This window comes from Lethenteron reissneri, chromosome 5 (assembly GCF_015708825.2).
Source record: "Lethenteron reissneri isolate LAM-NWPU_2019-01 chromosome 5, ASM1570882v1, whole genome shotgun sequence".
Lineage (NCBI taxonomy): Eukaryota > Metazoa > Chordata > Hyperoartia > Petromyzontiformes > Petromyzontidae > Lethenteron > Lethenteron reissneri.
The window spans coordinates 7,694,779-7,708,803 of NC_083783.1; the positions used below are offsets into that span (position 1 = coordinate 7,694,779).

At 45.9% G+C, this 14,025-nt stretch overlaps 1 protein-coding gene across 4 annotated transcripts in view; it reads left to right on the forward strand.

The window, feature by feature from the left end:
- Window positions 1-14,025, forward strand: part of LOC133352006 (rho guanine nucleotide exchange factor TIAM1-like) — a 150,458-nt gene that overhangs the window by 58,002 nt on the left and 78,431 nt on the right. For all 4 annotated transcript variants that reach the window (XM_061567711.1, XM_061567702.1, XM_061567691.1 and 1 more), the window contains 2 exons: window positions 6,374-6,555; window positions 13,724-13,813. The gene's annotated coding sequence lies outside the window, so the exon portion shown is untranslated. The remainder of the gene's footprint in view (window positions 1-6,373; window positions 6,556-13,723; window positions 13,814-14,025) is intronic.

The window sequence follows — 14,025 nt, forward strand, 5'->3', positions numbered from 1 at the left end:
GTCCCAATTAAATGCCGAGACCGGTTCAGGTCCAATTTTGTGGAGCAGTCACGATCGAAAGTGGCCTTTCCTGCATTTTCTTGAATCAATTATGCAATTACTTGCGTGTGTCCCCCCCCGCCACTGCCTGCGGAGTGGCAGCGAGAGAGAGGTGAGGTTACAGTGCGACGGTGATGTTTTTTTACTCGTCCAGGCTGTGCGTTACACCACCACCTTTGACCAAATCGTGTTGAATGCGATTGATCTCGTCGGATCTCGCAAACGAGGCAGGTTTGAGCCCGGATAGCACCTGGATGGGTGATCACCGAGCACGGCGGCTATGTCGTGGGTGTAAGAGTGGAGTTTCATGTATTAGGTATAGCCCTGTGAGCCATTCGGCTCTTGACTCGGGTGCAACCGCAACAAACAAAAACATGAACAAGAAAACATCTTAAAGTGACTACGCGCAAACAGAAAAAAGAAGTTCAACAAACATACATTCAGTGTAACCCATCGTCCTAATGTACATATATTCTACGCTGTCTGTCTTTGCCAAATCCGCAGTGACCAGTTGTGGTGAAGTATGGTTAAATGCTTGGAACCTGCGATTAGCACGGTTGGCTACGTACGGTGCAAAAGAAGTTCAACGTACAAACAATCCCCGTGGGGGTTGAATTTCAGGGTGTGGGCAAAGTCCCCCTCATCCAGCAGTGTCATTGACAAAAGGGCTGTGCATATCCACGCCCAGGTAATCGGCCGCGTAGCGCATGCAACCATCACCGTGATGGCGCAATCAGCTCATGTATGCATATGTACGTACATACATGCATGTGTACACCGTCACTGTGATCCTTGCAGCAATCTCTCGGCTTTTTTTTTCATTGTAAATACTGAGACGGGCTCGAATGGTCCCCGGCTCGAAGGAGTGTGCATGCATATGATGTTAGTTGTTTCGCTTATTTACACGGGAAAGTCTCGCCGAGTCTCAAGACTTTTTTCAGGAGGGTCCTGGTCAGTTTTTTTTTTGCGGTAGAGGGTGACGTTGCTTCTGTGTAATCCCAAATAGGTAATATGAAGGTAATTTGGGATGATTTTTTGTAGCTAATTTAAGAACTACAACTAACTCCTATTATTTGACCAGGTGAGGCCCGCTTGAGCTATATAGCTATTTTTCAGAAGTGACCTCACCACAAATGATTATCACGTGGACATTTCTGGCCGAGATCCAGTGGCGAATTGAAATCGGGTTGTACACACTCACCGTGAATTGCAGTGACGACCAGAGCACAACATTGTCACCAAATGCTGAGGTTTTTTTCTCCATTCCTTTAATTGTAAATGCCGAGACTGGACCGCCACCTGGGGGGGCTGGGTTGGCCGTTGAGCTCATCAAAGGGAGGGCCCACATGCCGCATCGTTAGGGGGCTCTGGGCTGTGGCCGAGGCAGCAGGGCTTGGGATTATTGCTGGGCTCTGGTCTCCTTTTACAACCTCACCTCGATGACAAGTTGGGGCACGTCAGAGAGAGGGAGAGGCAGCTTGTAGCAAATACGGATCGGTCCATCTGGCGGTTAGGCTCTTCTCTTGTGGAGCACCTGGGGTCAGGGAGAAGCCTGCGTCATGACGGCGGGCAGGCGGCCCTGAATGTGCACGTGACTTTCAGCTGGTTTATTTATAAAATGTTTGAATTGTTTTTATGGCCTCCCCCCAGTTATATTCCAGCTGTGTCGTGGGTGCCTTGTCGCGAGATGAAGCAATTTCCTTTTGGAACTCTTGCAGGAAGCTTTGCACCATCCTGTGACGTCGATTTCACTCTGGAAGAGATGGAAATAACAGACCCACTTTTTGAAATTACTTCATTGTGCCTCCAGTTGTTTTTCAGTGGGCACTTATTTTTCAATGCATTGCAAATTTGTATTCGTCACTTGTTAGTCAAACAAAAACATTAACTGCATGAGCTGGAAAATGGACCATCTTGTCAAAAGCCAAATTTAAAGATGATTGTTTTTTTCTTTCTGTCATTTTGACTGAGCTGAGTCCTTAAAACTCGCTACACTTGAGAACCCGGTTTAATCACAGGGTCGCTGACACCCAAATTCACCCCCAGGATCTCAACACTGCCAGCTCCATGCACATTGATGTGGCATTCATACCACCACTCCCCAACCCACCCTCCGAGACACCTGGCCACTTACATTTTTATTTTGTTTAACCGGTTAAGGGCTCAAGAGACCAGAACGAGTCTCTTTTTAAAGGGTGACCCTTGGTCGCCAAAATGACAGAACTTTACCCCTCGCCCTCCACGCGTGTCGTTGGTACATCCACGGTTAAAATTCAGCGAAGGTCTGTGTCTGCGTGCGTCGAGGAACGTGAGCAAAAAATAATTGCGCACACCGGTACACCGCATCGAGTATAGCTCTGGCTGTGGTTATTAGACACGGTGCGCACGTAATTCCAGTTCACCGCGACCCAGAAATTATTCGGTGAGAAATGAAGCCCGACAGCCAGCAGCATCTATGCGCACACACGGCAAAGCGACGGATTCTAAATGGCAGGCGAGAAATACACGGGCGGCAGTTTCTGTTTCGTAAGCGCACGCGCGTTATGAATTGTGGCGTGGAGTAAATAAGTACGCGTGCGAGCGGAATACAGAGCTGGCATCGCGAACACACGTGATCGATCCCATTCGGCGTTCTAGCTTGCGCCGCCACCGCCGCTTCACGTGTGACTCTTGAAAACTAATTCCTCCCCATCCCCAAAAAAGAAACCAGACTTGTTTGTTTTTCTTCAAACGCACAAAACAGTTTTTTGGGCGTGTTCCGAGCGCTGAACTTGGCACGAATATTTCTTGGGGGGCTGTGCACAGCTGCTGCGGCTCAGCCAAAGCAGCCTCCCCCCCCTACCCCCTCACTCCTCAGGAACCAGACGTGGGTTTGTGGTTTGGTGGCAACTTAAAAAAAAATTCCCCGTTAGCTCGGCCGGCCAAATCGCATGCCATCGTTTATTAAATGTGGAGTTTTTTTTTTTTATAAAGTAGACTCTCTACACAGGCAAGGCCGCTCCCATTTGAAAGTCTCGAGTTTTTGAGTGCGGCACTACGTCGCGCAGCAGCATGCTGCCAAACGCGGCTTTAGTTGCGCTGGACTTGCAACGCAGATGTCGCCGGTTCGACTCCCAGCGCCGGGCACGACAGTTTAAATAATGGTTAAGGTTTTATTAAACGGCACCTCTGTCTGTCCGCCTAACAGTGTCAACTGGTACACCAAATGGAAATAATAAATAATAATAAAAAACATAAGAAAGTATATTTATTTATTATATATATTTTTAATGTATTTAGTAAATTTTTTATTATTTTCCTTCTACGTGACTTTACCAAAAGAACCAAGAAGATGAATCCCTGCAGTCACGAAAGCTTTAAATCGAAATCTATGGTACACCAAAGTTAGTCAATCGGTAGTTTCGCATGTAGTGGGGTAAAATGTCCCTTTCAATATATTCGCATATCCAACCTATTCACATAGCCGCCCGTACCTCAGTTCCCCAGCTAGACAGATATACGAAGTTGTACATCTTCTTGGTTCTTTCGGTAAAGTGACGGGACTTTACCGAAAGAACCAAGAAGATGAATCCCTGCAGTCACGAAAGCTTTAAATCGAAGTTGTACATGTCTGACTTTTTGCGTGCGTTTCGTTTGGTGTCCTTCCCCCGCACCTCCGATTACCACTTACGGTGCGAACGGAGCTCAACGTACACACACACACAATGCGTGCTGTACACATTCTCGGAGCGGTTATTTTTGTGTTGTGCACCACGGTTACTCTCGACGTCGTTGTCGCTGTCGCGGTTTCTGTTTTCAATGAAATTCGTGAGGAATTAAATTTCCCACGCAGGCAGTAGTTATGAGTCACATTAAACGTCTAATCGGTGCCACTTACCGCTTTTTGTTGGTTATATGGAATTTCTCCGGCGTGGTATGTGAGTAATCCGCAGTTGTGCGTAACCTGAGGGCTTCGTTTGGAATGTTGTTTTGTGTAGCGATGCACATAGCTCCTGGCAGCCATACCGTTACATCTCAACAATGGGAAATCGGCGGAAAACTGAGAAATGATGCCAAACGGGAAATAGCGCTGTCGCCTTATCGTGTGCCCAATGCCAATACCCGCCATTTGCCACTTAATGACGATGACGTCACCACGGCGCCTGTGCCAGGCCAGGTGCACTTTGAGGCCACGTGAAGTCTTGAAGGCTCACTGACAGGAGGTCTCGGGACAGACCCAGGTGCCATGGGTTGGCAGACTGAGATGACCGGTAGATGCACCAGCTGTACCCCGCCCTACTGTGCCAACTTGCAGCATTTTAGCCGCCCGGCGCTCCAACTGCCCAAGTAGCATCGTCCTTCACGAGCCTCCTCCATAGAGGCCGATCTTGACACCGCTGGTACCGGTCGTCGGCAAGTCCACTCGGCTCCACGTCCTCCCGTACTGCATCAGTCCATCTCTTTTCCAGCCCGTGTCGTGCCCGTTTGTCCAACCCACTGTCCACGCAAGTAAACTCATTTGACCATGTGCTCAATATCTGCCGGGCAATTGTGATGTTTGCTCTGCTTAATTTGGGCACGCTATCTGTCGGAGTGGGCAATTACAAGGCGGTATATACATATCACGGCGTGGCGACGTGAATAAACACATCGCTGGTATTATCGCGCACGAGCTATATATTTTGCGCTTGCACGTGAATAAAAGGAGCGCGTGGTTATTCACTATTATTATTATACACTGCACAACCGCGATATTGTGTTTGTGCAATTATGTCGGTGGATGTTAAGGGAGTTAATTAAAGGTTTATAATTTTAATGATAAGTGTAGACTATCCCCTACAATATATAATTAGTATTTAATAGCGTGATTTAAAACCATATTTAGAAAAACTTCGATGTTCGGCCAATCTGATCAAACTGCGAGTTAAATAGAGGTTAAGATGTATGTACTTTTCAAAAGGTCACGAATGGTAACCCATCCCCGTAAAGTTGTTTTTATGGAATATAATCTCGCGTTAATATAGCTGGAAAGATTAAAAAAGGTTCACATTTCAAAACACAACAAATGATCGTCACCAACATCAGCCATAATCTCTCCACTGCTAGATGAAAGTCTCCCAACACTATTAATCTATTTTGAAAACCTATTTCTTAACAACAGCTTTTTGTGCTTAGTTTGTTGTCCTTCCCCCGCACCTCCGATTAGCATGGTTGGCGATGTGCAGTGCGAAAGCAGTTCAACATGCGTTCGTACAATCAGTCATGATTCACCGCACGTCACCATGCTGGTCATTGTGGGCCGGTGAAAGGCGGCGGCCCAGGACTGGGTTCTGATGTCCGTCGGCACTGGCATAAGCTGTTGCCAGGAATAAAACTTCTTTTTTCACTGGTTTTGCCACCTCCTACCGTCCTGTGATGCAACAAAACCTCTGGCACGTGCATACAGTTTCATCGCTCCATCTCTGCGCAGGACGTCCGTGTTAAAATGAAGCGAAAAAAAAATCCCAACCCCTTTTTTTTTACGTTATGCAATTGATGGCCTGGGATGCTGCCACAGTGATGGTCACGGGTTAGCACACTGGACTTGCTATCCAGAGGTCGCCGATTCAATTAAAACTCCCTTAAACACGCAGTTTTACACATTGGGGAGAATTTCTTAAATCTGCCTGCCTCTATCCACCCCAATTGTTTATAATAATGAGCACACCACAGTTAGTCATTAGCAGGTCGGGTTCGGTGGGATAAAGTGTGGGTACTCCAGAGGTCGCAACCGGGTACCCGATACCCGTACCCTACCCGATACTCGGCTACCCGTACCCGGCCGGGTACGGGTACCTGTTTGCGACCCTGGTGCGGCCGGGTACGGGTAGGCCGTGAGTCACTGGTGAGTAACCGTTTGTCACTCATTTCCCAACGTCTTGTCTCTTCTCACAATTCAAATTCCTAGAATCAACCCACCCGTGCCTGCAACATGGCTTCATCACAGAGGTCGCAACCGGGTACCCGATACCCGTACCCTACCCGATACCTGGCTCCCCGTACCCGGCCGGGTATCGGTACGGGTACCCGTTTGCGACCCTGGTGCGGTCGGGTACGGGTAAGGAATCAAAACCCGTTTGCGACCTCTGGGGTACTCCCATCTCTTCCAAGAATGTCTGGCCAACGTGGAAAGTAGGCCAAATACCCCAAAGAGAGGGGGAGGGGGCTCTCTCATGGAGGGGGCCCCACTTTTCCGCCAGCAGTGGTGTGAGTAAGCAGGTTGCAGGGCTGCGCTTTTGCCGTCGCCCGTTTAATTTGCTTGCTCACCCCCTTCTCACCCTGTGCTTTTTTTTCTCTCCCCTCCCTCTTGTTTCAGATGTGCCTCACGCGCTCGCTGCACCCGCTGCCAGCCGGCCCCTCTCGGTAGTGTGGCCGCTCCGCCAGTGCCCCCCCCCCACGCTGGTGTTTTATTTTTTTTGGGAGCTATGAACCGGCGAGCCCGTGGCGATCCCAGCCAGCCGATCCCACGCCGTGCGTCCGCGAGCCGTCGCCGGCACGGTAAGCGAGGGGGGCTGCCGCCGGCACTGACGTTTGGAGCTGGCTCTGGTCGGTCAGCTCAGCCTTGTAAATCGTTCATGTGCCGGGTCCAGCGTTAAGTTTGTGTAAACGAAATGAAAATATTCGTTGAAGAAAGCTCTTGTTTTTATTTTAGGGTAGCAATTACTGAGTGAACCTAAATCAGCGAGCGTGATAAGGATTATATATATATTCTTGGTTCTTTCGGTAAAGTCACGTAGAAGGGAAATAATAAAATAATATTTGTATTAATATTTTTATTATTTTCCTTCTATGTGACTTTACCAAAAGAACCAAGAATATGAATCGCTGCAGTCACAAAAGCTTTAAATCTAAATATAAGGATTATATAGTTAATTCGATTATTTTTCTATTCATATTTTGTGACTTGCTTACCATTTTCTATATTTCGCACTCTGATCGTTTGTTGCATTGTCTGCTGTTGTAACTTTGCTGACCTGCCCCATACTGGACAGCTGTGAAAAAGAGCTTCATGGCTCATCAGATCCTTCCTCCAGTCCAAATAAATATTCTGATGATTCTGACTTCGCTTTCCCATGGCGAAGTGAACCGCGACCGACCGAGATTAAATTAACGAGGCTTAAGAAAGATGCGGGTTTTTCTTCGATAGTTGAGTAGCGGTATTGGTGACTAGTGCACCGTGGAGGACCGAACTTGGCAATTGGACGAAGTATAAATTAAAAGAGTTGTACCGAGTTTCCTGATTAGCTGACCTGATAATATCGCGGGAGGGTAAGTTTAACACCCCTCACCAACATTTAATATTAACGAGTGCCTCACTGACTAAACGTTTGACTGCTTTAGGCTCGAAGAGAATGACTCAGACTTTGCTGGATTGCACAGGTCCACGAGATTAAGATTATGACCAGAATTTAAAATACGCTGACTAACACTGCTTGGAGACTCTGAGCCATATTAAGGCTCCCATAGGGTTAATTGTTTAATGACTGAGGCTCAATTGGCCAGACTAAGGCTCCCGTCGGGTTCAGTGTAAATGACTGTGGCTCATAGAGCCATACAAAGGCTCTCATGGGATTCTGTGCTAATGACCGAGGCTCGCGTTAGCCGGAGACTTTGCTGTGAAGTGCCACAAGTTGGCATCGACAAGACTAAGACCCACTAAAATAGGAAAGGCTGACTAAATTATCATCGACTTAAAGCTGTCGTGACTGCAGGAATTCATATTCTTTGGGTCTTTTGGTAAAGTCACGTAGATAGGTTCAAAATAAAATTTCGATTTAAAGCTTTCGTGACTGCAGGGATTCATCAATTGTATTGTATTATGTTTTATTTTTATTATTTTTTTATTTCCCTTCTACGTGACTTTACCGAAAGAACCAAGAAGAGGTTCAAAATTAATACAAAATAATGAACAAAAAACCACGGCGTTTCGATCGCAACACAAGCAACATGAAGACGATTGCTTGTGTTGCAATCGAAACGTCGTGGTTTTTTTTTCATTGTTTTTATTAATTTTGAACCTATCTATGTGACTTTACCGAAAGACCTGGCAAATTGCCCGATGATGCTGGATGCAATTACTAGCGAAACGTCGTACTCAAATTATAAATGTTGTGGTTTCACGCTTGAACACACCGGTGGGCTAAAGCAGTGAACTATTTGTCTTTTGTCAACGTGACACTTTTTTACTGATTGGCCGTGTCGGGTGGTGGAGGGTTACGACACATTTATAAATAACGCGATCTAAACCCAAAAACTTGATTATGAATATAAATGAACATTGCACTGAGCCAGTGCCGACCTCTTCGGCCAGCAGTCTTCGTGCCGCCTCCTTGTGTTGCTGGGTCACTTCGTGGCTGCTCGAAACGCGAGGCGCTCTCAAGCTGCCAATCAGGCATTGGGCCCCCTCAGTCTTGGGGTGGAGGAGGAGCTGGCCTTTGGTGCAGGCGTCACGCTCCGCCGGGCGTCTGCGAGCTGCAGCGAACATGCTTGGCAGGATTCCACGGTCCTCAATGAGAGTTAATAGGCATTTTGTTGCGTGTGAAGAGTTACACGTCAGAGCTGCAGTGTGTGATGTGTGCGTGCGTGTCTGGGGGGGGGGGGGGAGCGGTAGTGTTAGCGGTTAGCGCGACGAACCCAGCGACCCGTGTTCGATTTCCGCTCACGGCCAACACCAGTGACAATTATCTGAACCGGTCATGGGTCTCCCCTAGGTCGACTCGGTCTCAAATTAGGACCTATTGAGGTGTGCAAACATCGCCACTGGGAAGACAAAGGTGGCCGGGCGTGGTGCTGGCCACCCACCCCCTCGTGCGCCTTACCAGCTTTCATCGGTGCTTGCTAACAGCACTTACCCAAACAGTATGTTAAGGCTATACAGGGGATCTTTGTCTTTGTATGTCCGATGGGGAGTGGTGGTGCAGTGGTTAGCGCACTACGAACCCGGCGATGCGATTTCGATTCCCGCTCACGGGCAACATCAGTCACGAATATCTGAACTGGTCCTGGACATCCTTAAATGAGCACCTCGTATAGTGTGCAAACATTACCATTGTGGAGACAGACTGGCGTGGTGCTGGCCACATGCCCCATTGTGTTCTGTGTCAGGGTTAATAGGTGTTTGCTTACAGCTCTTGCCCCAACAGGCTGTAGCGGGAGATCTTTGATATTTGTGTATGAGAGTGGTGGTAACAGTTGTTGGCACGGTGTTAACAGCCACAGCCTGTGATATCCGAACAGACTGCTGTGCCTTCTGGAGGTTGACTCAGCCTGGTGCTGTGTTTAAATCGGTGCTCAGGATAAATTCCTCGTTTGTTCGTTACTCAAACTCAAAGCGGGAGGAAGGCGGCCGGGCTTTGGTGCTGGCAACACCACCCACACGTGCATAGTGCCGCCCTTCATAGGCGCCCGTAAACAGCAACTTGCCCCAACAGTTTGTGTGAGTGTTGGGGGGGGGGTGTTTGTCTTTGCAAGCTAAAAAATAACGACTCTGAGAACAAACTGCATATGTTAAAGCTCAATATTTACCTCCGCAGCAGTAATATAGGAAGTGTAAAAAAAAAAGCCAAATCTGGCCATCTGTTTCAAAGCCTCCTCACCTTGCTCGGTAAGAGTGGAGCTTTAAACATTTTAAATGAAACTATTACATTCCTTAAACATGACTAAGATGAACATTGTGTAAATAACACTTAAGGTTTATACAAAAAATAACTAAAGTGTTTGGCTCCGTCGGATCCCTTTTTTTCTAGGCCCCTTCATTTCAAGGCACCGTGTTCTTGGCTCCGCCAATGTTGACTTTGTTCGTGGGCAACTAGAAATGTTTTTTGCCTTTTCTGCGTAATCTCCAGGCCTAGAAAGTTCTGTTTGTGTTCACATCTCTGCTTGCTGCACGTGTTGCGTTCCCTTCCACTGCGCTGGGAAAGGGGCACAGTGGCGTTTCGGGAAAAATGAGCAAGGCCGGTGGGATATTTTCTTGGAAAGTAACGGAAAAAAAAATATAGAGCATGTTCCCCCTGTTTTGAGAAACATTTGTCAAATGTGGCGAGACATTTATGTGGCGCGAGCGGGCTCTGTTTGTGGCGATGCTACAGAATATCATACAACATGAGGCCCACAGTAATCCAATCGTTCGTTTTGGTTCGAGGAGCTGGAGAATTTGACGTGGTGAACATTATATACTTCTTTTGCCATGTATCTATTTGATATGTTTGGTAACTTTTTTTTGTAATTGTGTTGATTTGTGTGCTTAGTAGCTTTGTTCACAAGTTCCTTTATTGTGGGCATCAGCCCCTTCCTTGATGCATTTGTGTGATTATGTATGATGTATGTTAAATACTCTTAGGTTTTTGTCGGTTAAGTCACGTATTAAATTTTTTAAAATTAATTAAAGTAAAATAAAACAAATAAAAAATTCACGACGTTTCGGAAGCAACACAAGCCTCCGTCTTCAGGTGGAACCGTCACAGCCACGACAGCTGTATCAAGTAAATTTGATTTACTTGATACAGCTGTCGTGGCTGTATCAAGTAAATTTGATTTACTTGATACAGCTGTCGTGGCTGTGACGGTTCCACGTGGCTGTGACGGTTCCACCTGAAGACGGAGGCTTGTGTTGCTTCCGAAACGTCGTGAATTTTTTATTTGTTTATTGTTAATTTGTTTTATTTTAATTTACAAAAAATTTTACCTACGTGACTTTTACCGAAAAAACCTAAGAGTATGAATCCTTGCAGTCACGAAAGCTTCAAATCTAGAATTTTTATTTTACTTTTATTAATTTTAATTAATTTATTTATATTTTTTACCTACGTGACTTTACCGAAAAAACTAACAGTATGAATCCTTGCAGTCACGAAAGTTTCAAATCTAGAATTTTTATTTTACTTCTATTAATTTTAATTAATTTATTTTTTCTTTTTTACCTACATGGTGACTTTACCGAAAAAACCTAAGAGTATGAATCCTTGCAGTCACGAAAGCTTCAAATCTAGAATGTTTGTTAAACTTATTTCGGAACGTACACAGTCAACCATGCTAATCGTTCTCAGAGCGTATTGAGATGCAGTTTTATGAATGACGCTATAAAAATTGCATTATTCTTTTCATTTTTAAAAATATATTTTTATTGTGATTATCATTGATAGTTATATTTTTTATTAAATATTTGCTGAAAATATTTCTGAATAATTTTTATAATAATTTAAGTTCTAAATAAATCATTACTGCCCATAAAATTAGCACTTTGCAAATTTGTTTTTGAAGCCATTGACTGGCATGGCAATTATTGTGATGTCAAAATGTTCATAGTTTATTTCATTATTTAATACTTTTGATGGAACGGACGGCATGTGATTTAGAAGCATTATAGGTTTTAAAGTTGCAGTGACCGACAAGACTTTTGGCAGGCTTATGTGGATTAACTATGCATGTAATCTTTATTAATACTATAAGTGCAACAGAACACAAATACGATACAGCGACATTGTGATATACAATTGCACACTTTACGGGAACCTTAATTTTGTAGTGTCACTAAAATTTTAATCGTACGGTGACACCTGATTAACGCGCCAGCATGCACCTAAAGTTTGCCGAGCGGAAGCCCAAAAAAGCCCCAAAAATTCCGAGCTCCCAGCAAGAAAAAGAATTATCCGAGTTGTGAACGATAAAGAGTTGAATACGTTTCTTGAATTGAGCCGAGGTTGTTATTGCAGCTTGGGAAAAAGAGATGATGGGAGGGGGGAGGAGGAGGAAATTCCAAAGTGGAGTAGTGCGAGGGGAAGAAGCGTGTGGTGGTTGAACAAGTCTGGCAGACGGTCCTCAACGTGGGCAGAGGAATCAAGAGAACATTTCACGGGAACAGTGACCATTGCAGTAGCGATAGGAGAGCAATCAGGAAAGGAGGCGACTGATCCGTTGGTGAGCGAGTGAGTGAGTGGAGATAATTGGTGAGTTCTGGATCTTCATAAAAAGACAAAGATCCCCCTTATAGCCTGAACAGTGCTGTTAGTGAGCACCTACGAAGGCTGGCACAGCACACGAGGGGCTGGGTGGCCAACACCACACCTGGCCGCCTTTGTCTCTTTAGTGGCAATGTTTACACACCGCACCAGGTACTCATTTGAGGCTGAGTCGAGCTAGGGAAGGCCCACAACCGGTTCGGATAATCGTCACCGGTGTTGGCCGTGAGCGGGAATCGAACTTGGGCCGCCGGGTTCGTAGCGCAGCGCGCTAACCGCTACACTACGGCTCCCGACACATACGCACAGACACACACACATGTACAGACACACATACACGTGAGGCAGTGCTATGACAGCAGAACCAGGAGAGCGCTTTGATTAAATCCTCGTGGCACAATCGTTCGCTTTTTTGCCTTAATCCGTCGCTTTGTGTGCTGCTCGGGGGTCTCCTGGGCGACACGCGGCCGACCGGCGCACGTGGGCCACTCGTGTTCGACGAGTGTCAGGCGTGGTCACGCCACGGGTTTCTAATGCCTGTCTGCGTCCCACTGCCCCTGATTGCTGGACGCGTATAACTCTCTCGCGCACACACGCGCACGCACCCGTTTATTGTTGAGACAATCGTGGTTTTGCTGAAGGATGAAATCAAGGAAAGTAAATGTGTAAGCACCTTTGGAGGAGCCATGAAATGATATCGCGTTGCTTAAAAGTACACATGTCATAGATATCGTGAACAATAATGGCTCTCGCCCAATAAAACTTGACTGAGTTTCAAGGGCGTATATTTACTTCACATATATAAGGGTCCTGCATTGGGATATTTGTTCAATTTCCATTTTCGCATGTGGAGAGAAAACCCCAGCATATACAGGGGTAACACTTAAAACCCTTGATTTAGAATCTTCGAATATTTTCCTGCAATGACACCACATACCCCATTATTTTCAACAAATGTGTTCTGTGGAGCAATATCTTCTTGTGTAGATTATAACCACTCAAACCGACCATACACAAATCACAAGTTCAAGGAAAATGTGTTTCTCTTGTTTGGTGGTCGTTGAAAGCATTAATATAATTGGAAACAGGGTTAAGAACGGACCTGCACACTGATGCAGCAGGCAGGCCTGGAAGCCGGGTGCGTGTTTGTTGCATTTTTTGTCATTGCAGCACTAAATAAGTCTGCTAAGCTCCATAGAATGAAAGCGTCACAAGCCACGGAGATGTTTACTCAGCTAGACGTTTTTGTCTTGCTAATGGCAGTAACCCGCAGCTGCACAACCCCCCGGTTTGAATGTACATTTAATTACGATGGACCTTCCAACAAACCATTTTGACCTGCGCAATTTATAGATTTATTAAGATGAGGTTTTGAGGCAGATGGCCGTTTTTTTGTTTGGAACAGATTTTTTGTTGCACTGCTTGTCGAGAACGTTAATCGTATTTGAAACTGCCGTCAGATTAATGTTAAACTCACACACTATTGCGTAATTCAATTTGCTGGCTGGCTTGCGCTGATGTGACATATGCTAGGCAGGCCTCTTGCAGACAGCAGACATAAAAGGGGACTCTTAAACGCGCCGTTCATTCGACTGAAGCACTTCCAACGTTCTTTAAATGTATTTGCAGTTACAATTGCCATGTAGGGCAGTGTAATGTAACGCAAAACAAATGTGCGTCTGAAACACCGTTGTTATGCTTTTGTTCAGTGGTGAAGTAACGTCTGGGAAACACAAGGAATCGTCTGCATCGCCTCAGACTGCAAGATTTGTTTCCAGCTCTGCCTCTTGCCGTGAGAGGTAAACAGGCCGCTCGTTGCTCGCTTTCAAATGGACGTCGAGTTGCTGTTTTTAAAAAAGATTATAATCTGCCGAGAGATTTGTGCTCTTGTGTGGAGGTGGAAATTGACCCCCGCAGAGGCCTAGACCGGACCATTTTAAAGCATCTGCCACTTCTCGTGGTATTTACGTTGAGTCACAGACTCTTTTTTTTCGTGCGCGACACCGCTCTT